Genomic DNA, 22,785 nt, shown 5'->3' with positions numbered 1-22,785 from the left:
AGCCCCCCATCCCCCTGAGTTGTGATGAACCACAGATGTCCCCAGACACCACCCAATGTCCTCTGGGAGCAGGATTTAAAGCTTTAGTGGAACTCTCTTATCAGAAGACTCTCTGCAGCTAAAAGAGATTCTTTTAGGAAAATACAGTTTTTTGGGAACTGAGATGGTTCAGCTTGAAGTGAAGTGGTACTGAGCAGAACAGAAGTTTGTTTCCAAACAGGTTTTAAATTTCTTAGCATCTGGGAATTTCCTGGCATTCCAGTACTTGGGACTCCATGCTTCACTGTGGAGTGGGTGGGTTCAATCCTTCATCGGGGAACTAAGATCCCACAAGTGGTTTGGCCTGGCAACAACAGCAAAATATGAAACAAAATTTCTTAGTATCCAACAACCTGGCTGGGAGAAGTCACACAGGGTCAGTGGCTCCCTTGAACTCAACCAACAACACCTCTGAAGCGGGAGCGAGTGCAGCCTTCCCGGTGAGGGTGGGGGCAGGGTGGGAGGCAGAGGTCTTGCAGAAAGAGCAGACCTGAATTCTGCCCCAGATTCCCAAGCTGTGCGGCTCTAAGGCACAGTTAGCTCTGCTCAGTGCTCAGAGCGACCCCCCCTCTCAAGCACAGGGCCTGGCCAACCTCCAGGTCCCCAAGTTCCTATGCTGGGGGTCAGGGACCCTTGAGGTCGGCAGCCATGGCAGGCCGGCCCTACAAACACAGCTGCCGGGGAGACGGGATGAGAGACAAAGTGACCTAGACCTCCTGTGCCCAACCAACGTGGACCGGCAGGTTTGCTGGAAGCTGTTGAGAAATCTTGCTCCTTGCGCAGTTTGCTGGCAGCTTGGTGGCCACTCCCCTCACCTACCCAGGGGCCAGGCAGGGCAGGTTGTCACAAAGGATGGGGGGGAGAGAGGGGCAGAGTTTGAAGTGAATCAAGTTAAAACTAGGAGTGGATGGAATCAGTAGCAGAGTCAGAGATGGAGGGATGTAGATGGCCTATTTCCTCCGCCAGCCTGAATGCCTGCAGGGCCCTCCCCTTGAGCTCAGAAGCAGAGGTGAGACTGAGTGAGACTTCCAGCTGGGCTCGGAGTCCATGACACCGGTCACATCCAGCCACTTTCCTGCCATCTTTGGACATGGTTACTGGCCTTTTACTGGTAGGTGATCCTCGGTTGTGAAACTCTCCTGCTAAGTCCACAGAGCCTCTGGTCTCAGTCCAGGGGTTGAGGCTGTCTCCCCATTCCTAAAGATAAAGTCTGGAAATGGGAGACCCTGGACTCACAGCCTGGCTCTGCCCTGGTCTGGGGCTGGGCTTCCTCAACTGGAGAAGAGGGCGGATGTTCTAAGAGCTGAGAATAGGACTTCCCAGGCGGTCTAGTGGTTAACACTGCACCTTTCAACGCAGGGGATGTAAGTTCGATCCCTGGTCGGGGAACTAAGATCTCACATGCCCTGCGGCAACTAAGCCCATGAGCCACAACTACTGAAGTCTGTACTCCCTAGAGCCTGTGCTCTGCTACTCCAGAGTAGCCCCTGCTTGCCACAACTAGAGAAAGCCTACGTGCAGCCACAAAGACCCAGTGGAGCCAGAAATAAATAAAATAAAAAGTAAAAGTCAAGGGCTTCCCTAGTGAAGAATCGCCTTGTAATGCAAGAGACACTGGTTCCATCCCTCATCTGGGGAGATCCCACATGCTTTGGGGCAACCGAGCCCATGCACCACAGCTACTGAAGCCCCTGCATCCTAGAGCCCATGCTCCGCAACAAGAGAAGCCATTTCAGTGAGAAGCCTGTGCATCGCAACAAAGAGTAGACCCCACTTACTGTAACAGAGACCCACCAAGCCAAATAAATAAATAAATCTTAAAAAAATAATAAAAGCTGAGACTGGATCCCCATTGGTCATTCTGTGGCTCTAAGATCACAATGATCTATGTCCCTGGCCTCCTCCATAACCATCTGGACCTTGGATAAACCTTTCTCTCTGCAGATTCCACTCACACAATGGTGCCCAGCCCGTGTGGACACCCTTCTGATGAGGGCTGTGGGCAGAGCTGCACAGGGTAGAGATGCTCAAAGGCACTGAAGGACAATTGAGAAAGTGAAGGATTTCCATTCCGAATCTGGGGAGGGGGATGGAAGCCCAGGAGTCTGGCTTTGGGGCTGCCTTTTCCTGGGGTGGAGGGTTTGCCAAGAGGCTGAAGGGGTCTCACAAGGCGAGGAGCACAGAGGTTGAGATCCAAGCCTTCCTGAGGGGAGACAGATTGGGGAACCCCCACCTCCTTGATATGATCTGGGATGAGTGCTTCCTTCTAAGGAAAGGGTCCACAGGCAGCAGACAGGCCCTCACGGCAACTGCAGCTGAGTTCTGAGTAACCTCAGTCCCCAACACCAGATTGATGTGACCCTAAATGCTGAGCAGAAGTAAATGGAAGTCTGTCCTTTCTGGGAGAAAATAGCATCACCTTAGGCTCCATGTTATTTCTACAAATGAGTCATCAGGCACAGTATCTAGCACACAATCAGGAAAGACCAGGCAGGACTTCCCTGGTAGCCCAGTGGTTAAGACTACACACTCCCAGTGCAGAGGGCGGGTTTGATCCCTGGTCAGGGAACTAGATCCCACATGACGCAACTATAATAAGAGTGTGTGTGCTGCAGTGAAGACTGAAGATCCCATGTGCCACAACTAAGACCAAATAAATAAATAAATATTTTTTTAAAAAGAAGAAATCACCAGGCACACAAGAAGACAGGACCATATAAACAAAAATCGGCAGAAATAACAGGCTATACCAACAGGACCCAGGGGTTCCATACACTAAAACTGACAGAGTTTAAAATAACTATATTAACAGTGCTAAATAAGTGAGGCTGGTATTTTAGCAGCAAATTGGAAACTAAAGAAAAAGACTGAATGGGTGTATAGAAACTGACGATATATGAAATGAACACAACAGAAGAAGCAATATCATTAAAGACAACTAAGGAGAAAATTAGTGAACCAGACGATAGCAAATATCCAGATCGAAGCATGGACCACATGAAATGAGGTAAGAGACACAGGATGCAGTAAGGTATGCATGTGTGCTAAATCACTTCAGTCGTGTCTGACTCTTTGAGACCCCATGGGCATGAGACATGGATTGAACCTGTGTCTCTTATGTCTCTTGCATTGGCAGGTAGGTTTTTTTTTTTACCACTAGTGCTCCCTGGAAGCTCTGGTAAGGTCTGACACATGTCAGAGCTCCAGAAGTGGGAGAGAGAGAGAATGGAACAGAAGCAATCTTTGAAGAGATACTGACTGATAAGTTCCCCAAACTGACAAAAAACAAAAACAAAAAACTCTTAAGCCACAGATTCAAGAAGCTCTAGAACCTCAGGCAGGAGAAACATTTTAGAAATGGACAGAGAAATGGCCAATGGGCATATGAAATAGTGCTCAATGATTAGTCATCAGGGCAAGAATAACTGAAAACCGTCATGGAGTCTGCTTCGAAGCTGCTAGAGTGGCAAAAATCTAAAAGACCGACAACACCAAGTCCTAGGGAGGATGAAGAAACAGGAAGTTTCACACGTTACTGGCAGAACCGTGCAACAGCTCTGGAAAGCGAGTTAGCAGATTCTTATAAGGTTAATCCACCTGTCAATGCAGGAGCCTCAGGAGACACAGGTTCAATCCCTGGGTTGAGAAGATCCCCTGAAGGAGGAAATGCCAATCTACTCCAGTATTCTTGCCTGGGAAATCCCATGGAAAGAGGAGCCTGGTGGGCTATAGTCCATGGGGTCACAAAGAGTCAGACATGACTGAGCACAGCAAAGACAGATTTTATAAGGTTAAACACATACTTAACTTATGACCCAGCAATTCCACTCCTAGAGATTTACCTGAGATAAATAAAAACATATTTCCACAAAAGGACTTGTAAAAGATGTTCATATGTCTGTATTCGTAAAAGCAAAAGTTGGAAGTAACCCAAATGCTTGTCAACAGGAGAATGGGTAAACAGACTGCGGTAATTCATACCACAGATACTCACACAATGGAAAGAACCTACTGGCAAATGAAGCTGAGTGTGTGACTCTCAAAATACTTGGTCAGGTGAAAGAAGACAGACATTAGAAATATTCTCTATCTTGACTGAGGTATTAGTGTACACAGGTGTACAGATTTGTCAAAATTCATCAAACTACCTATGTAAGATCTGTTCATTTTACTGAAGAGGAATTATACCTCAATAAAATCAGTTAGGGACTTCCTGGTGTTCTGGTGGCTAAGACTCCATGCTGTCAATGCAGGGGACCCAGGTTCAATACCTGCTAAGGGAACTAGGATCCCATAGGCAGCAACTAAGACCCAGGGCAACCAAATAAATAAATATTTTAAAAATTAAATAAAATCAGTTAATTACAAAACAAATGAACAAACAGAAGGTGCTAGAGGAAAAAGGACTAACAATTTTATGAATCCAGTGAAAATTCTAGACCTAGTGAAAACAAACTTTAAGAATTAGGGTAAAACAAAGACATTTTCGGACTTCACAGGTTCAGTGGTAAAGAATCTGCCTGCCAATGCAGAAGACACAGGAGATGCAGGTTCAATCCCTGGATTGAGAAGATCCCCTGGAGTAGGAAATGGCAACCCACTCGGGTATTCTTGCCTGGAAAATCCCATGGACAGAGGAGCCTAGTGGGCTACAGTCCATGGGTCCCAAAGAGTCGGACAAGACTGAGCTCACAGGCAACGATGCCAAAAGACATTTTCAGACAAATAGACTGTCACCAGCAGACCTTCCTTATTAGAAATAAAACAAAAAGATATTAGAGATAAATGACCCCAGGTGGAAGGCGAGAGGTGTAAGAGGATGCGATAAACAAAACCAAACCAAAGTATTGAAGAAGGGGAAGAACTTGATAAAATAATTTCAAAATCTTCATGGGAAAATAAACAGGAAGTGAAAACCCTAAAAGCCCTTGGACCACACGAGAATCACAAGAGCCATCAACTCGATATTTACCTCCACCCAGTCCAAAAAAAAACATCATCTGAAAAAACATGTATACTTCTCTGTCTCCTGCAACTGGCCCAAGGCCAGAGTGATGGGGACCAGGCCAGCTGTGCCTGCTGACTTCTCCTCAGTCCAGCCCTCAGCAGCCCCAGGAAGAAACAAGACATTTCCCATCAATGGAATCACACTCTGTGCATCCTTCTGTGTCTGCTTCTTTCACTGAGCATTGTGTTCCCAGGGTCTGTCCACGTGGTAGAGAGTGTCAGGGCTTCTCTCTTTTTTGTGAGTAATATTTCCTTGTGTGCATGGAATAACATTTTTAAGCACACACTTTCAAAGAAAAAGAAAAGCCCTCCTCACTGTTGTTGAAGTGCTCAGCTGCTCAGTCATGTCTGACTCCTTGGGACCCTATGGACTGTAGCCCGCCAGGCTCCTCTGTCCATGAGATGTTCCAGGCAAGAATACTGGAGTGGGTTGCCATTTCCTTCTGCATGGGACCTTCCCAACCCAGGGATTGAACCCGTGTTTCTTGTGTCTCCTGGATTGGCAGCTGGATTCTTCACCACTGAGCCACCAGGGAAACCCCTATACTATACTTGATCTCAGCCAAAAGGCCAAGAAATGGTAGCCATATATTTTCCTAACTAGGAAGCAAGTGGAAGATGGTAAAAATCAATGGTTTGTTTGACTTGGACTCAGGAATACAGGCTGTGTGTTTTGGGTTGTGGACAAGCGCACTGGAGTGCTGAACACTGTGTTTGCTGGGCAGGTGACAGAGTGCAAGGGGTGGACCTCATGTCAGGCTTCATGAAGGTATTACTGTGCCCACTTTTTACAGATGAGGAGAGAGACGGAGCCTCGAAGACGTGAGTATGTTAATAACTTTCCCAAGACCACACATCGGGTGGAGGTTGGGCCAGGGTTTGCATCTAATCCCCAAACCAGAGCTCCCTGTCAGGGGCAGGTCCCAGCATAAATCTCCATGCCCCCTGAACCCAGAGGCAAGCTTCGGAGGCCGCGGGACACAGTCTCTGCATCTTCCATGGCCCAGTGCATTTGGCAAAGGGTTTAGACATACAGTGATCCTGGATCTGAGGGATTGGATCCACACATGAAGGGAGGCATCAGGACCCTCACGCGGCTTCTGTCTTTGGGGAAGGACTGTGCAGAATGCTGGGGATGCTGACGACAACTGTGTGGCCATCAGGGTCAGAGAAAACCCCAAGTGAGATGGAACGGCAGAGAGCCACAGCATGGCGCCTCCTGTCTGTAAGTGACCCTGGGGCTCCTGGAATCTGGGACGCTTTTCCCAAGACCTTGAGCAGACTGTCATGTCAGCTTCCAAAGGGGCCGCACGTGTGTGCCGGGGAGACCTTTGCATCATCACCTTGCACCCCCACCAGGTGTCTCAAGATCACGTCTCTGTCCCCTGGTTCCTGGTGATGCGGGCTTGGCGTTTCCTGGCGGTCGAGTCAGCTTCCTTCTGCCTCGGAGAGTCAGATGGAGTAATGGGTGCAGACGCAGGAGCTCTAAGATGCTATTTGCCTGCTGGGTCTTGCCAAGATGCTCAGCACGACTGTTGTGTGCCTATCCCTCATGGGGTGGGGGTGGGGGGGACGTGTGGCAAATAGGTACCTGAGACCTCAACAGGGATGGGCGGGCTGAGCCTCGGCGACCTCGTGAATAAAACCAAGAAGGAGACAGCCAGCTGGGGCGGCCCAGGCCCTGCGGGGACCCTGAGCAGCCAGGCTGATGGGAAAGAGGACTGGGCACACACCCAGGCACCGAGGGAAGCCCTGACCCGCCGGGCATGTTTCTGGTGGGCAGAAGCAGAGGCTGGCGAGAGCAGACGTGCTCCCCAGCTCAGCCTGTGATGCCATCTCCACCCTCGGCGGTGTTTTCCGGCTGCAGAGGAAGCAGTGACAGGGAGACACAAAAATGCAGGAGATCCCTCTGAATTCCGCGCATAGCTCTCATAGCTGGGAAGAGCTCCACTCCCAGCCTGCTCGCGATAAACCGAAACCCCAGCCGCTGGGGTTGCTCTCTTACCAGAAGAGAAAGAACGGGACGCCAGGGGACGCTTCTGAAAGTCAGCCGGCTGAGCTGCGTAAAAGGAAAAGAATGTGAAAAATTCTTTTCGCTGGCGGGGCAGAGGCGAGGAGCAAGGCCTCAGAAGAGTGGCGGTTCCTGGTCCTGGTGGTCCAAGAGGAAGGGTGGCTGGGGGGCCACTGGGGACCCCTCCCTGAGTGCAGGGTCTGCCTGTAGTGGGTGGACACTCAGGCACAACCCCAGTTGTTCAGTTGCTCAGTCGTGTCCGATTCTTTTCGACCTTGTGGACTGCAGCACACCAGGCTTCCCTGTGCTTCACTGTCTCCTAGAGTTTGCTCAGACTCATGTCTATTGAGTCAGTGATGCCATCTAACCATCTCATCCTCTGTCGCCCCCTTCTCCTCCAGCTCTCAATCTTTTCCAGCATCAGGGTCTTTTCCAATGAGTCGGCCTGGCTCTGAATTCTGTGCACTGAACGTGGACCTGCAGCCTGGGGGCCTCAGTGTGAGACGAGCTGCTCCCTGGAAAACCTCGGCCGCAGCTTCCATAAGCGCAAGATGCCAGGCCAGAGAGAAGGTGGGCTGGGACCCCCTGACTCTCAGACAGAGTGCCCCCGCAAAAGGCTGCCTACTGTCCCGAGGAGGACAGACAAGTCAGCTGACATTGGTGCTGTCCTGGGAGCTGTTGGGGGGTGGAGCAGTATTCCTGCCCCCCACCTTGATGCCAGGAGCCCCCAGTTGTGACAACCACAGTCATCTCCAGACATGGCCCAATGTCCCCAGGGGAGGACCACCCCTCATTTGAGACTTGGGTTAGAATCCCTCAGTAGGGCCCTCACAACAATGTTTCTGCCCTGGATTTTACTATTAAAGACAATAAGGGCGGGACTTGCCTGGTGGTCCAGTGTTTAAGGATCTGCCTTCCAATGCAGGGGACATGGCCTTTGATCCTTGTTCAGGGAACTAAGATCCCACATACTGTGGGGCAACTAAACCCATGGGCCACAACTAAGCCCATGTGCTGCAACTAGAGAGTTCACAAGCTGCAGTTAAGACCCGACACACCCAAATAAATAAATAAATGTTTAAAAGAATGTATGGGGACTGTCACTTTAAAAAAAAAAGAGATAAAGGGCATCATAGGAAATGTAAGGAGGGTTTTTTTTGTGTGTGTGGCAGGGCTTCCCAGGTGGCATGGTGGTAAAGAATCCGCCTGCCAATGCAGGACACACAAGAGACTCAGGTTTGATCCCTGGGATGGGACAATTCCCTGGAGGAAGAAATGGCAACCCACTCCAGTATTCTTGCCTGGGAAATCCCATGGACAGAGGAGACTGGGGGGTTATAGTCTACGGAGTTGCAGAGTCGGGCACAACTGAACACACACACACACGTTGGTTTCAGGGCCCATCTAGAGTCAGAGCTAATGTACCTGATCTCACTTGTGGCCTGGAGTGACCCCCTGGACCCTACTTCCTTGGGGGGGCTGACTGATGATGAGAAGGCATCTGTCATACCCAACCTTCACCAGCAACCTAGCCAGGGGTCCTCGGGGCTGTGCATACCTCTTCAATGACCCCCAGTGACCTGGAGAATCCCCTTTCCTGGGGTGCGGGCAGGATCCGAGGAGAGGACGGGGGTTCGGCTCTAGGTGGGGTGGTGTCGTGTGGCATAGATGTGGGAGGGAGAGAACCTTGGTGGGCCTGCTCTTATCAGGGGAGAGAGTGTGACGGGGACTCCACACAAGGGAGACCCTCTGTCACTGGTTTTTAAGCTGGAGACAGATGTGTGGCAAGACACAGGGGCAGCTCCAAGGGAAGGGGAACCCCCTGCTACAGCTGCATGGAACCGAGTTCTAGAACAATCCGAATCAGCCCCAGGTGAGGCATTCAGCCGGGAGAGACCCTGAGCAGAGGGGGCAGCCACACCACGACCTGACAGCCGACCTTCAGGGCCTCGAGCTGGAAGCCACGAGGTCGGTGTTGGCTCGTTATGTGGCATGGACAGCTGATACACTGGCCGGGCGAGGCCCAAGTGGGATCTCCTGACCATTGGCCTGGCCTCTTTCTAGCACTCTCTGTTCCAGATGCTGGACAATTCCAGCTGGCAGCCACTCCTCCTGCTGAGCAGGCACAGGACACGAGTTCTCTTTTGTAATGGCCCTGAGATGCTGGCGAAGCATTAAAGCCAGAGGAGTTGCTGGCAGTCTCTCTATCAGCAGCCAGCCTGTTCCCTGGGACATGAGTGCCACATGCATTTCATCTCCGAAGGCACAGGAAGTTGATCTCAGTGAATCCGAGCCCAGACAAAGCTGGCTGCCTCCAGGTGGTTCTGAGAGCCCCCTCCCCACCTCCTCATCCAGGCGGACGAGGCCATGTTGGGTGAGTCAGAGCCCAGGAAGGTGGCCTTGTAGAGGGAGGGGAGTTGCAGGCAGCAGGAGCCTGTGTCCCAGGCCTCATCCCTGGCCTGCAGGGAGGGAAGGGGAGGCAGGAGGGAGCAGTCCGCGTCTTCAGAGAGAACAGAAACAGCCTTCATTCTGCTTTAACACTTCCAGAACTGGTAGCTTTACAGCTCACCGAGCTTCTGAATTTCATCCCCGCTCCCCGCCTGCCGTGAAACAGGAAGGAAACAAAACAACCTCCCCCCCCCCCAAACACAAACCTCCAGCCAGACTCGACAGGAGGACAAACAAGGCCTGGGTGAGAAAGCAGGCTCCCCCATCCCGGGGGTAACCGCCCCCCCAGAACACGATGTTCAGAAGAGGAGGCGGGCTGCTGTGTGGAAAGAGGGAAAAAAATCCCAAAGCCAAACAGAACGAGATGAGGTATGAGAGAACAGTATCTGGGCTTCTTTTAAGAACAAGCTGCCCTCCTGCAGGGCGTGGGGGCTGGCTGGCCACTACTGTGCCCACAGGCGAGCTGACTACCCTGTGCTCCTTACGCACCCACTGTGTGCATGAGGCCTCGGCTCTGCTCGCCTTTGCGGGGGCCCCTGCACCACAATCCACAGCATGAAGCCCCTAAGTAGGGTGTTTCCACAGGGATGATGTCTGGGGCATCTGCTCTTGTCACGACTGGGGGGCTCCAGGCATCAAGGGGCTGGGGCCAGGGAGGCTGCTCCAAACCCCACAGTGCTGGGGATGGGCCCTCATAGAGGATGGTCTGGCCCTCTCTCCTTCACTCTGCCTGGGGGTGGGGAGAGACCTGCTCTAGACTCCACAGAAATGGCACATGCTGGACCTTAGGGTGATAAGGTCAGAGGGAGGGGAGGGTGCCTTGCAGTGTCCCCAGCAGCTGGACGTGGGGGCCTCCTAGCTCGCTCCCAGTCCCAAGCAGGGTCACATGCAGAGGGCCAAGGGCACCACACCGGCACTTGGACTTTGGTACGAGGGGGACCAAACCTCTTTGACTCCCCAGCATCCTCAGCCTCCCCCCACTTATCCCCCCACCCCACCCCTTCACCCACCTCTTGCCCATCCCCACCCCTCCCCCACTTCTCCCCCATCCCCATCTCCAGCCAGGGTAGCTCTGGGCTCCCCACTCCCGGCCTCGCATCTGGGCCTGAGCTTCCCCAGGATCGAGGTCACCCTGGCCTGGCCTGGGGCAGGCCAGCCATGTGACGGCCTCTGTGACCTTGAGCATGGTGACCTTTGGTGGGCCGCAGGGGCCATGAAAGACCAGCTGGGTCTCCGCCAGGCAGATGCTTCCCCACAGGAGGCCTGCACCCCTTGGAGACCAGGGTCTTGTGACTCCCTGTCAGCTGGTCCTTTCATGCACGGGCTAAATCGGGTCCCTTGGCAGCTATTTTTAGAAAGGGCTAGAAAAAAAAGGGAATGAATGAGGTGCCCACAGGCGAGGGAAAAACAGAGCTGCAGGGCGAGTTGCCGGAGCCCGGAGGCGGGCGGACAATGCGCCGCGGTGACAGGGGGCTGACAGTGCGGCTGGTGCGGGAGCAGAAGAAAGGGCCTTTTCTGTCCGCCCGGAGGATGACTGCAGTCATGTGAGTGTGTGCAAGCGGGTAACCCGGCTGGCCCAGCGTGCTGAGCGCCTGTGGCTAATGTCAGCCCTGTTCTTGGCTTCCTGGCACCCAGGAAATGCCGTCACCCTGGCCCTGGGAGGCTGCGGCTCGGATCCAAAGGGCAGGAGGCTGGGAGAGGGCAGGGCAGTGTTCCCACCTGAGCCTGGACAACCTCCTACACATCCTGCAAAGCCCCTTGAAGTGTCATCGCCCTCTGAGAAGCCCCTGGTCTAACATCTATGCACAAGGCTGCACTGGAACCCTTCCCTGGGGTAGCCACAGCTTTGTGGATGCTCCTTGGCATTGCATTTCCCATGGCTGCTGTCACAAATCACCACAAATTTGCTGGCTTAAAACCACACACAGTGATTATCTCGTGGTTCTGAAGGTCAGGAGTTTGACTTGGGCCTCACGGAGCTAAATCTAGGCATGGGCAGGGCTGGTTCCTCTGGAGGCTCCAGGGGAGCACTGGCTCCCCGCTTTTCCAGCTTCTGGAGGCACCTCATCCCTGGCTCGCAGTCCCTCCGTCCACCCTCAGAGCCAGCAGCGCAGCATCTCCCGTCTCTGCCTCTGATCTTCCCCCTCTCTCTTGTGATGACATTGGGCCTCCTGGGAGAATCCAGGATTGTCCCCATCTCAGGGGCCTTAAATAATCCCTCCTGCAAAGTCGCCTCTGCCCAATGAGGTGATGTGTCCACAGGTCCTGGGACCAGGACAGGGGCATCTTTGGGGGCTGTGGCTGGGAAGCTGGGCACCAGAGTGACGTCTGGACAAAAGGGACGGGTGGCTGCAGGGCAGGGCGTTCACCACGGGGGCTCCGTCCTGGAACTCACTCTGTCCTCAGGGCCAATCTCTCTGCTAGGACAGGCGTCCTCAGGATCAGGCCGCCAGAGCAGTGCACCTGGCCACACCTGACATCTGCAGCGGGCGCCACGCGAGGGCAGGTGCCCAGGAGGGCAGAGTGCAGATGGCCTTTCCTGGGCAGAGGCACTGCTGTGGATGGACCTGGAGCTTGGGTGCTGGGCTCTAGCTCTTTGCTCTGGGCCCTGGGTCGCTGGTCAACACCTGTGGGACCAAAGGCGAAACAGTCCAGCATCAGAATGACTAATGGTGACTAAGCACCTGTTACTCCACCTCTGATGTGGTTACAAAGTCCTGGAGCCAGACACACCAAGAGAGACTCTCCCTAAGGGTTAGCTGTAGTCAGGGGCATTTTTCTTTCTTTTTAAAAATTTTTTGTCTGCGCTGGGTCTTTGTCGCTATGTGGGCTTTCTCTAGTTGCGGTGAATGGGGGCTACTCTCTAGTTGCAGCGTGCAGGCATCTCATTGAGGTGGCTTCTCTTGTTGCGGAGCACGGGCTTTAGAGCATGTGGGTGTCAGTAGCTGTGACGCTAGGCCTCGGCAGCGGTGCATGGGCCCAGCTGGCCCTTGGCAGGTGGAATCTTCCTGGACCAGGGATCAAACTTGTGTCCCCTGCACTGGCAGTCAGACTCCCAACCACTGGACCACCAGGGAAGTCCAGGGACATTTTTTATATTAAAAAGGCAGGGGGGAAACAGTGCAATTAGGTGTGCAATTTTAGAGGCACGCCTGTGTGGGGAGCCAGACCCTAGAATAGGGGCTGCAGGCCATGTCTGGGAGGTCTGTGGTCTTCCCTCTGGGGGCTCCTGGCATCGAGGGGATTGGGGCCAGGGAGGCTGCTTCACACTCCACTGCACCCAGGACGGCCCCTCGGAGAACGGCTGGTCTGTGTCAATAATGCCCAGTTGGGGTCTGGGGGAGACCCCTATACGAGTGGTCGAGGGGTGTGTCAGCTCAGGAGCCCCTTTCCTGTGAAATGAACACATGATTCTGGTCCATCGAGGAGCCCGGGTGGGCTGACATGGCTCCCGGGCACCTGCTCCAGGCAACACCACACGTCCTCTGTGTCCAGCTCCAAGGGGCCCCAGGTGCCTAGCAGACACGGGGTCTGAGGTCAAAGCTCAGGCTGCCCTGCAGTAAGGCACAGCATCAGGATGTCTGGACGGAACCTCTGCTTGGGTGTTGACTCCTGTGTGTCTCATCTGGAAGCCTGACCTTCAAACACAGGACAGGGTGGCGGGGGATGAAGGGTGGCAGAAGGGCAGAGAAGCAGCAGTCTCAATCCAGACTGCAAGTCTCGGCCTTGACCAGGGTATAGTCTGGCTGTGTCCTCATCTAGGGGCACTGTGGAACCTTCCAGAGAGGGCTACCCCCGCGGCTACCCCTGCTGACCATCTGCGGAGTGCTGAGCCCCAGTGACTGGGTGGGGTTGCAGGAGCCGGGTGACCACAGGTGGGGTGGGAAGCAGGGGTGCGGAGACCAGCGCTGGGTCTGCAGAAACCCCCAGCGAGAGTGAGCTAATCTCAGCTTCCCAGTGGCCTCTGCTCCAAGACGAGGTTTTTGTGACCCGTGAGGAATTTCTAACAATGAGATTGAGTGTCTGGATCTGTTCACACTGACATCCTCTTTCTCAGGCGTCCAAATTCCATTACGCCTTTTCTCGTTAATGTAGAAACTTGGCCAAGCGCCGGGCTGCCTGGGAAGCGCCCAGGTCTCCCGTGGCCCTCGCTGGAAAGGGGAACTGTGCTACAGGCTGGGCGCCCGGTTCTAGGAGTCTCTGCAGGCTTAGGAGAGGCAGTGGGGGGCCCACTGGACTGGGAGTAGAAAGGGTGCATGGAATGCTTGGGCTTGACCTTGTGGGACCCTCAGGGACTGGTGCGGGGGTGCTGGTGGCTGCTCAGACTTCTGCCCCTGCCCCTAGGGACATTCCTCGGTGGCCTGCTGAAGCAGGTGGCTGTGTTTAAGAAGCGCACTAGGCTGGGAGCAGTGGGGGTGAACTTTAGAAGCTGCTGGCAGCCCCTAGCGGACAGGCAGAAGGCACCCAGGACACAGCCCTGCAGCCACAGCAAATTCTGCCAACACCCCTAGGGACCCTGGAGCAGACTCTCCCCCAGCCGAGCCTCTGTGTGAGAATGCAGCCTGGCTGACACCTGGATGGTGGCCTGCTCTGACCCCAGGTAGAGGACCCAGTGAGGCTGTACCTAGAGCCCTGACTCAAGTGAGATGAGTGGGTAGAACTTGGGGGTATTTGTTATGCAGCATCACTGACTAACACATCAGAGGACCTGCAGAGAGGACCCAGGCCAAAGGAGACAGAACAGGATATGGCTTAAGGTCATCTGTTGAGGTTTTCCCTCAACATTTTCCCTCATTTTCCCCTACATTATCATGTCAGTTGGACCTGCCACTCCTGAATTCATATATGACTGTAAAAATAATATAAATAGAAAATATAACACTGGGAATTCCCTGGTGGTCCAGTGGTTGGGACTTGGTGCTTCCAATGCAGGGGGCATGAGTTATATACCTGGTCGGGGAACTAAGATCCTGCAAGCTGCATGGCTTGTCCCTCACTCCCCCAAAATAAAGTACCATTAAAAAAAAAAGAAACTATAAAACGAGTGTCAAAGAAATAAGGACTCCCTCCTGGTCCCAAGGTCTTTGACTAAAATGACCACTCTAGGAAAGTCCAGCTGTGTGTCCTGCTTTGAAAAGCCAGCCCCCAGGCTCCCCTGACAGCTGGGGAGTGACAGAGTGATGGTGGGGAGGGGAGAGCCCGGCACGGCCGGGAAAAGATGATCGAGGTTTGCGCTGCTCCTTGGCAGGCGGGAATCTTAGTTCCCAGACCAGGGATTGAACCCGTGCCCCCTGCACTGAGAGCAGAGTCTCAGCCACTGGACCACCAGGGAAGTCCTCTTCTTGCACTTTTTAAAACAAATCACCTGGAACCCCACCCCTAGCCCTCCAGCATCTCCTCCCTCCAGCACTCACTGCACGTGCCCAGCAGGTCTCGCTTGCACCCGGGTGGGTCCCACAAAGGGCACTGTGGGGACGGCGACCCCACCCCACCATTCACTTGCTGGGGCAGAGGCTGGCGGGACTAGGATTCTGTCCCTGTGTTTCAGCACTCACACCTCCCCAGCGTCTGTCCCCACTACCCCAGCCACGAGATGCTGGGAACACGGGGAAGAAAACCAACCTCTGTGATTCAACTGCTCTGACAGCCCTGCAGCACACACACTGCAGTGCTTCCTCCTCTTTTCCCTTTCGGCAGCTTTGCTGAGACAGAGAGTCAGAAAACAAACAGTTCACCACTGAAAGTGTTCACTCATTCAATAGTTTTTTGATATATTATGTTACTAGATTTAAAAAATTATAAAAATATATCTATATGATATAACATTTGTCATTTTAAGCATAACCTTCACTGGCATTTACTGCATTGATATTATTGTGCCGCTATCACCACTATCTAATTCCAGAACATTCCACCATCTCTCCCAAAAAAAGTCCTGTCCCCATCAGCAGTCACCCCCATCCCCACCCCTGGCCCCTGACAACCAGGAACCCACTCTCTGTGTCTGTGGATCTGCCTGTTCCGGACGTTTCCCATCAGTGGAGTCACACCCTGTGTGTCCTTCTGTGTCTGCTTCTTTCACTGATCATCGTATTGTTAGGGTCCGTCCTCGTGGTAGCGAGTGTCAGTGTATCTCTCTTTCGTGTGGCTAAGCCATGCTCCCATCTGTGAAGGGATACGGTGTGTGTGTCCATTATTAACTCCTGGACAGTGGGGCTGGGTCCACCATTGGCTGAGGGGAATTTTGCTGCAGTGGACATTTCTGAACAAGCATCTGTTTGAGTATGTGGCTTTTCAGAACTGGCCTCCTCAGCTCACCTCACTGAACTCCCACTGCTGGCCCTGCCCTGATGCTCAGAGAAAGTGGTGATGGCCCCACAGGAATCAGGGGGGTCCCACCCAAGTGGGCAATGGGCCTGGAAGACTGTGTGATGGTTCATTTTATGTGTCAGTTTGGCTGGGCCATAGACGTGGGTTTGATCCCTGGGTTGGGATGGTCCCCTGGAGAAGGAAATGGCAACCTACTCCAGTATTCTTGCCTGAAGAATCTCAAGGACAGACGAGACTGCAGGCTACAGTCCTTGGGGTCTCAAAAAGTAGGACACAACTGAAGTGACTTAGCACACACTCATGCATGGGCTGCCCAGATATTTTTGGAGACTTTTTAAAAACCATTTTCATTGCATTACCCAACCAAGAAAAATCTGATAATTCTAGTCTTTGTGCAGCAGGAACCTGGTCAAATGTCATCTTGCTGTTTTTTAGAGAAAAGTTGGCATAGCCCTAATTCTCCCAAACCCGACACTTAGAAGAACTGTGCTCACTTTGTCTTTGAATTAAAGAATTCAATACAGGGGTTCCCTGGTGGTGCAGTGGTTAAGAATCTGCCTGCTAAGGGAAACTAAGCTGGTGGGCCACAATTACTGGAGTCCATGTGCCTAGAGTCAGTGCTCTGCAACAACAGAAGCCACTGCAATGAGAATCTCACGTAGCGCAACTAGAGAGTAGTCCCCGTTCACCACAACTAGAGAAAGCCCACACGATGCAGCAAGGAAATCCTAGCACAGACAGATAAAAAAGAATTCAATACAATCCAACCAAGCAGAACTCCATCTCCTCAGAATGCATTACCAATTCAAACCTGTTGGGTGGGTGGGTGGGAGGGACCCTGGGCTGGTGGTCAATAGACCTGGTGCCAAGTTGTGACTTTGTCATTAAAAAACTAAAAGAAAAAAGGGGAAGGACTTTCCTGGTGGTCCAGTGGCTAAGACTCCCCAGCTCCCAATGCAGAGGGGCTGGGTTTGATCCCTGGTCAGGGAACTAGATCCCACATGCTGCAACTATGACCCAGTGCAGTCAAATAAATATGTATTAAAAAAGAGAGAGAGAGCGCGATTTTTTATGGCTAATTTTAAGTCAGTATGGCTGGGCCATGGGATGTCCAGGTATATATGTGGTCAGACATTCTTCTGGATGCTTCTGTGAGGGTGTTTCTGGGTGAGACTGCCACCTAAACTGGTCGAAAGTAAAAGTGTTAGTTGCTCAGTCGTGTCCGACTCGTTGCAACAACTATAGCCCACCAGGCTCCTCTGTCCATGGGATTCTTCAGGCAAGAATACTGAAGTGGGTTGCCATTTCCTCCTCCAGGGGATCTTCTCAACCCAGTGATTGAACACACCTCTCCTGCATTGACAAGTGGATTCTTTACCATCTGAGCCACCAGGGGAGCTCTTAAACTGGTGGATGCTGAATCAAATGGATTACTCCCTAGGATGTGGGAGGTGGCAGGGGAGCTTTTCTACTGACAGGAAGGCCTGAACAGAACAAATACCGAGCCTCCCCTGAGCAGGAGGGAACCCTACAGGGATGGCCTTTGGCATTGGCTCTCTTGGGTCTCCACCCTGCGGCCTCCAAAATCAATTCCTGAAAATAATTCTGTATTCACACACTGTTGGTTCTGTTTCTTGGAGAACCCTGAGTAATATGGGCCGCCAAGTGCCTTGTGGGTGGAGAGGAAGGAGCTTGAACCCTGGCCTCGTAGTTTACCAGCCCTGGGTCTCACTGAGTCTCTCTGATGCCTCAGTTTCCCTACCTAGAAATGGGGACAAGGAAACCTGCTTCCCCAGGCTCCTAACAGAATGAAATGGGACCAAGCAGCCAGGCCTGGACCAGAGGAGGCACTTGATAAACACTGGCCGGATTGTGAGCGGGGTCTGCAGTAGGAGGGGAGGAGGTGGGTAGGGGCTGTCAGCAGAGGCTGGCCAGGTGCCTGCGAGCAGGGCCAGGGCCTGGATGGAGCCGGCTGACGTCACAGCTGTAGCTTGGTGTCCTGCCGGCTGACAGGTGCGGCAGGGCAGGCACCTAATCCCCCAGCACGAGGCCACGTGGCTGCAGCCCCCGCTGTCCTGACACCTGAGCCTGGCAGCCACGGCTCTGCTGTGATTCCAGACACGTGTGTGTCCTGGGGGACCAGGTACACCTGAGGTCTGGCCTCCCTGTCAGGAAAAGGGGCCACAGACCCGTGCTCTGCTGATGGACAATGTGAAAAGATCAAGACGAGGGGGCTGGTGACCACTGGGAAGCACCCTCGTTTCAGAGAACTGTCTTCATCATCACAGTTCCCATCGGCCAGACTGTGCTGACGACAGCAGGGTGCCTGCCTTGGGCACGGAATCTGAGGGACAGAGGAAACTCAGTCATCTCGATCAGTATCTTCATGTGATAATTTTTAAGAAGTCAAAATGAATGCAAAATATCCACAAGGAATCAAATGTCAAGATTTTCTTTAGAACTTCCCTGGTGGCCCAGTGGTAAAGAATCCACCTGGCAATGCAGGGGACACAGGTTTGATTCCCAGTCTGGGGAGATCCCACAGGCCGTGGAGCAGCTAAGCCTGTACTACTGAGCCCATGATCTGGAACCCAAGAGCCACAACTACTGAAGCCTGTGCACCTAAGAGCCCATGCTCCACAACAAGAGAAGCCGTGGCAATGAGAAGTCTGCACATCGCACGAAGAGTGCAACTATAGAGAAAGGCCCCATGCAGCAATGAAGACCCAGCGTGACCAAAAATAAACAAATAAATAGATAAATAAATCTTAAAAATTAAAAAAAATTCATTCATTAGAGATAGGATCTGATAGGGCTGGAGTTAGCTTGCAACAATTCCCTCTTTAATTGAAATTTTAATCTCAGGACTTCCCTGGTGGTCCAGAGGTTAGGGTCCCTGCATTTCCAGTGGTCAGGGAACTAAGATCCCACATGCTGCATGGCTTGGCAAAAAAAAAAAAAAAAGGGCTCAGAGAGGAAGCAGAGAAGCCGGGTCCTGAGTGAAGCCCCTCCACCTCAATCCAGCCCTCCCACTGCGTCTTCAGCAAGACCTGCAAAAGGTCCCAAGAGAACCCCGTTTGAGCCACACCACCATCAAAATCCTTCACCAAGAGAGGTGCTGCGATGCCCTTTCCTTCCTAAGCAGCCACGGAACCTGTGGAAATTAACTCACACGCTCTTAGACAACCAACGGGGCCATGGAGAAACCACGGGGGCAGGCGGAAAACGCTCAGTGTGAAAATGAGACCTGCTGAAACCTGTGGGATGAGGGTGTGGGAGGAAAAGTGCCAGATGCAGACGGCACGTCAGGGAAGTTCCCAGATCCATGACCCGATTGGACACCTGGAGGAACAGGGACCAGAAGGGCCAGCGAAACCCCAGGCCCGCAGGGGGAAGGAAGTGACACAGCCTGAGATAAACGACATAGCCGAGAGAAACGAGAAGGGAGCCAGAGAAACCGAAACTGGTGCTTTGACTAGGGGGGCCACCCTGACAGGCGTTCAGCCAGACTGATGAGGAGAAAGTCGGCGGAAGATGCCAGGGACCAGAGGGTGGTGTGCCTGCCGGACTCCTGGACCTGGGAAGGGCTATAGGAGGGGAGGGTTGTAGGAGGATGCTGCGGATGGAGGGAGAGAGGTAAGCTGTAGATTAGGTAATCTACACAAAAGGGACCGAGTTCCTGGAAAGACCCATGTTTCCAGCCTGCTGGTTGGAGGCCCTTCGACACCCGGTTTCCTATTGACAGCTGCCCTCCCTTCATCTCGACACGAGCACGCCTGGGAAGTCATAGCATGTTATTTCCGCTGCAGGGAGATGAAAGGGACCTGCCCAGACACGGCAGAGGCGGACCTGGGATTTGAACTCAGGTTTCCTGGCGGGCAGCCCAGGGCTCTGCTCCCGGTGACACAATCCCCAGTGTGTCATGTGCGCACCAAATACTCCCACTTGTTTGTTCCTTTTTTTTGAAAAACAAGGGATTCCAAGCCTGTGAAGTAAGAGAAAACGCGACATACCTTTTTCAGTTTTTCCAAGAAGCAGCACTGCTTTATCCTGTTTAGAAAGACAGAGAGAGGAAAAAAAAAATCCTGGTTAAATATTTTTAACATAATTATCTCCAACTCTTCTCAGAGAAATACTTGGCTGTCACTGAAAATGTGGCATTTGATGCGGAAACAGGCCGTGTCCTCCAGAGAAAGGGGGGTTATTTCTAGAGAATCCACTTCATTCTCTCTTTTTTAAAAATATTCTTATTTATTTGGCTGTGCCAGGTCTTAGTTGTTGCATGTGGTATCTAGTTCCCTGACCAGTGATTGAACCCAGGTTCCCTGCACTGGGAGCGTGGTGTCCTACCCACTGGACCACCAGGGAAGTCCCCTCCACTTTATTCTTTATAACCAATCCATGCAGGACACACAATGGTGTTTCTCTGGGGGTGGGGGAGGGGCGTCGAGTTTTCTTCTGGATATTGTACTATTCCATTTTGGGACACAGGGACCCCAAGCCTTGATATGGAACCCAGCCTTGACACGTGTCAGGCTTGGGGTTTTTCCATGTCTGGTTTTCAGCTTTGATGGGAGCCACGTGCCAGGGTGAAAAAAAAGGGAGAGGTGGAAAATGCGATCTGGGGGCAAAGCAATTAACCTCGGGGTGGAAGAGGTGACAGGTATATGGGGGCAGGAAGCCGAGGGATCTGAAGCTGGCCGCCCCAGGCCGAGAGGTCACCCTGAAAGAAAGGAAGTCTCTGTGAGTGGACCCCGGGGGTGGGGTGGGTGCCGGTGCTTTAGAGCCATCATTCTCCAGGGGCCGGGACCCCCTGCTCCGACTGGAACCCTGGACGGAGCCAAGCCTCTGTCTGATGACTGGTGTGCATGGCACGAGGGGCTCCAGGGCAGCCACACCCAGCTGTCAGGGTGACCCAGAGGCTGAATGCCAGCCTCCACCCTGCTCCCCACGCTGCACCCGCTGCCCTGAGAACAGACCACCCAGGGAGGCACCCACCAAAGCCAGGGGGAGAGGCAAGCAGTCACCTGTCCCCTCCACACACAGCTGGTACCAACCTCCCATGGAGGAGGAGGAGGTTGTGGGCTATGGAGACCCGTCCCCTTCGGCCACACAGGTACCTCAGCTTGGGCTCCCCGGGGACTCCTGCAGCTGCCAGATCACTGACTACACATCACAAGCCAGCAGCTAGGGACCTCTCTGGTGGTCCAGTGGCTAAGGCTCTGCACTCCCAATGCAGGGGGCCCGGGTTTGATCCCTGGTAGGGAAACTAGATCTCACATGCTGCAAACTAAGAGTTCACCAGCTGCAATGAAGACTGACGATCCTGTGAGCTGTAACTAAGACCTGGTGCAGTCGAATAAATAAATTTAAAAAAAGAAGAGGAAAGAAACAGAAAAGCCAGCAGCTAGCCCACTCTTGAGTTCTAGGGAGGCTCGCCCTGGGGAAGCCAACAGAAGCCCCTGCCCCCTGCTCAGCATAGGCCAGGCATCCCGAGCTGCAGGCTGGCCTCGGGCGAGGCTGTTTCCCCCTGGCTCCGAAGGTCCCCTGTGGTTTCCAAGAGCCGGCCCCTCTTTTCTGCAAACATTAGCTCTTTCCACAAACTAACGGTGTTTTTTTCCACCTACACAAAGAGACGCGCCGCTGCTGCCATTCCTGGGCCAGGGTGAGTCTTTCTCAGTGGCCCAGGCCCAGGAGGCTGGCATAAGAGGCCACCGGGGAGACCCAGCTGGGTCCCAGCCTCAGGAAGGAGGGGGCTGGAGCAGCTTTCTATAAAGCAGGGGTTCCGCCCTTGGCGCTGCTGATATTGGAGTCTATCCCTGGCGTTGTGGGCCGTGGAGCAACATCCCTGGCCCCCACCCACTCAACACCAGAAGCCAACCACAGTCATCCCCGGACATGGCCCCGTGTCCTTTGGGTGCAGAATCACCCCCAGCTGAGACCTCTGCCTTGAGGAAGTGCTGGGTGAGACACAGACATAGAGGGAGACACCTGGCAGGAAGAATGCTTGCCTGGATCCAGGGAGGTGGGGGGAGGTGTCCCCAACTCCTGCTAAAGGTCAACACTGGGCTCTCCTGTGGCCTGTGGGGTGGGGAGACACACCACTGCTGGGCCGAGTATGTTGAGGCACTGGGGTTCCAGGGTGCAGAGGTGGCCCCTTACCACCAACCCATGCTCCCCTCGAGGGCTGGGACCCTGACAGCCTGCGCTGGGAACAGGGCAAGGTCTTGATACCTGCACTCTGTGCTTGGGAATCCACCTACGGGCTAGAAGGTATCTGTAACCCCCATATTGATACTCGGGGGTGGGGTGTGCAGTCATTCGAGGACAGAGGCAGAGCAGTGAAACAATTTGAGTCAACAAGAAGCATTTTCCCATCTGAGGTGGAACCAGGCGGTAACCAGGGTCCTTTTCCACCATTCAGGGCCACGTTTTTGGCTTGTGGGGGTTTTTGGGGTGATTTTGTATCTAATGGCCCCAAGCATAAAGCTGAAGAGCTGGCTAGGATCCAAGTGCAGCAGGGCAGTGAGGTGTTCACGGAGACAATAAGTGTATCAAACGAGCTTCGTTCAGGCAAGGGTCACAGCCCCCGCAGTGACTTAATCAAAGAACTGGTATCAGATCGGGTGTCTCTAAACAGAAGCGCACGTCACACGAGGCTGAGTGGGGATTGGTTGTGACAACAAGGCAACAGAGGCTCTTGGGAGCCTGGCCCCGAGTGTCCCCAGGAGCGGCGTGCAGGGTTCACTAATCAGTGTTTGTGGCAACTGTTTGGCCCAGAACTGCTGCCAATGATGATAATCTACTGTTTCCATGTTTTCTCTTCTTTATGACCATAGAGGGAACACAATTTCATGTTCCCAAATCTAGAGATTAGGTAAAGTCACAAAGATCATCCATAATCCTATCACCTTGATTTTTTAAAAAACATATACACATATCTATCCATT

The 22,785-nt window shown here is 53.1% G+C and overlaps 1 protein-coding gene across 3 annotated transcripts in view; it reads right to left on the bottom strand.

Annotated features, from left to right (window-relative positions):
- Positions 1-22,785, bottom strand: part of GNG7 (G protein subunit gamma 7) — a 138,052-nt gene that overhangs the window by 11,310 nt on the left and 103,957 nt on the right. Inside the window, exons 3-4 of one of the 3 annotated variants that reach the window (XM_065918099.1) lie at positions 19,849-19,885; positions 7,052-7,105 (exon numbers count right to left, since the gene is read on the bottom strand). The exons of 1 other annotated variant lie outside the window; for it this stretch is intronic. The gene's annotated coding sequence lies outside the window, so the exon portion shown is untranslated. The remainder of the gene's footprint in view (positions 1-7,051; positions 7,106-19,848; positions 19,886-22,785) is intronic. One more of the 3 variants, XM_065918098.1, reaches the window with a different exon arrangement.

This window comes from Muntiacus reevesi, chromosome 1 (assembly GCF_963930625.1).
Source record: "Muntiacus reevesi chromosome 1, mMunRee1.1, whole genome shotgun sequence".
NCBI classification, from domain to species: Eukaryota; Metazoa; Chordata; class Mammalia; order Artiodactyla; family Cervidae; genus Muntiacus; species Muntiacus reevesi.
The sequence above is the reverse complement of the archived record's forward strand: the minus strand, read 5'-3'. Positions and strand labels throughout refer to the sequence as shown.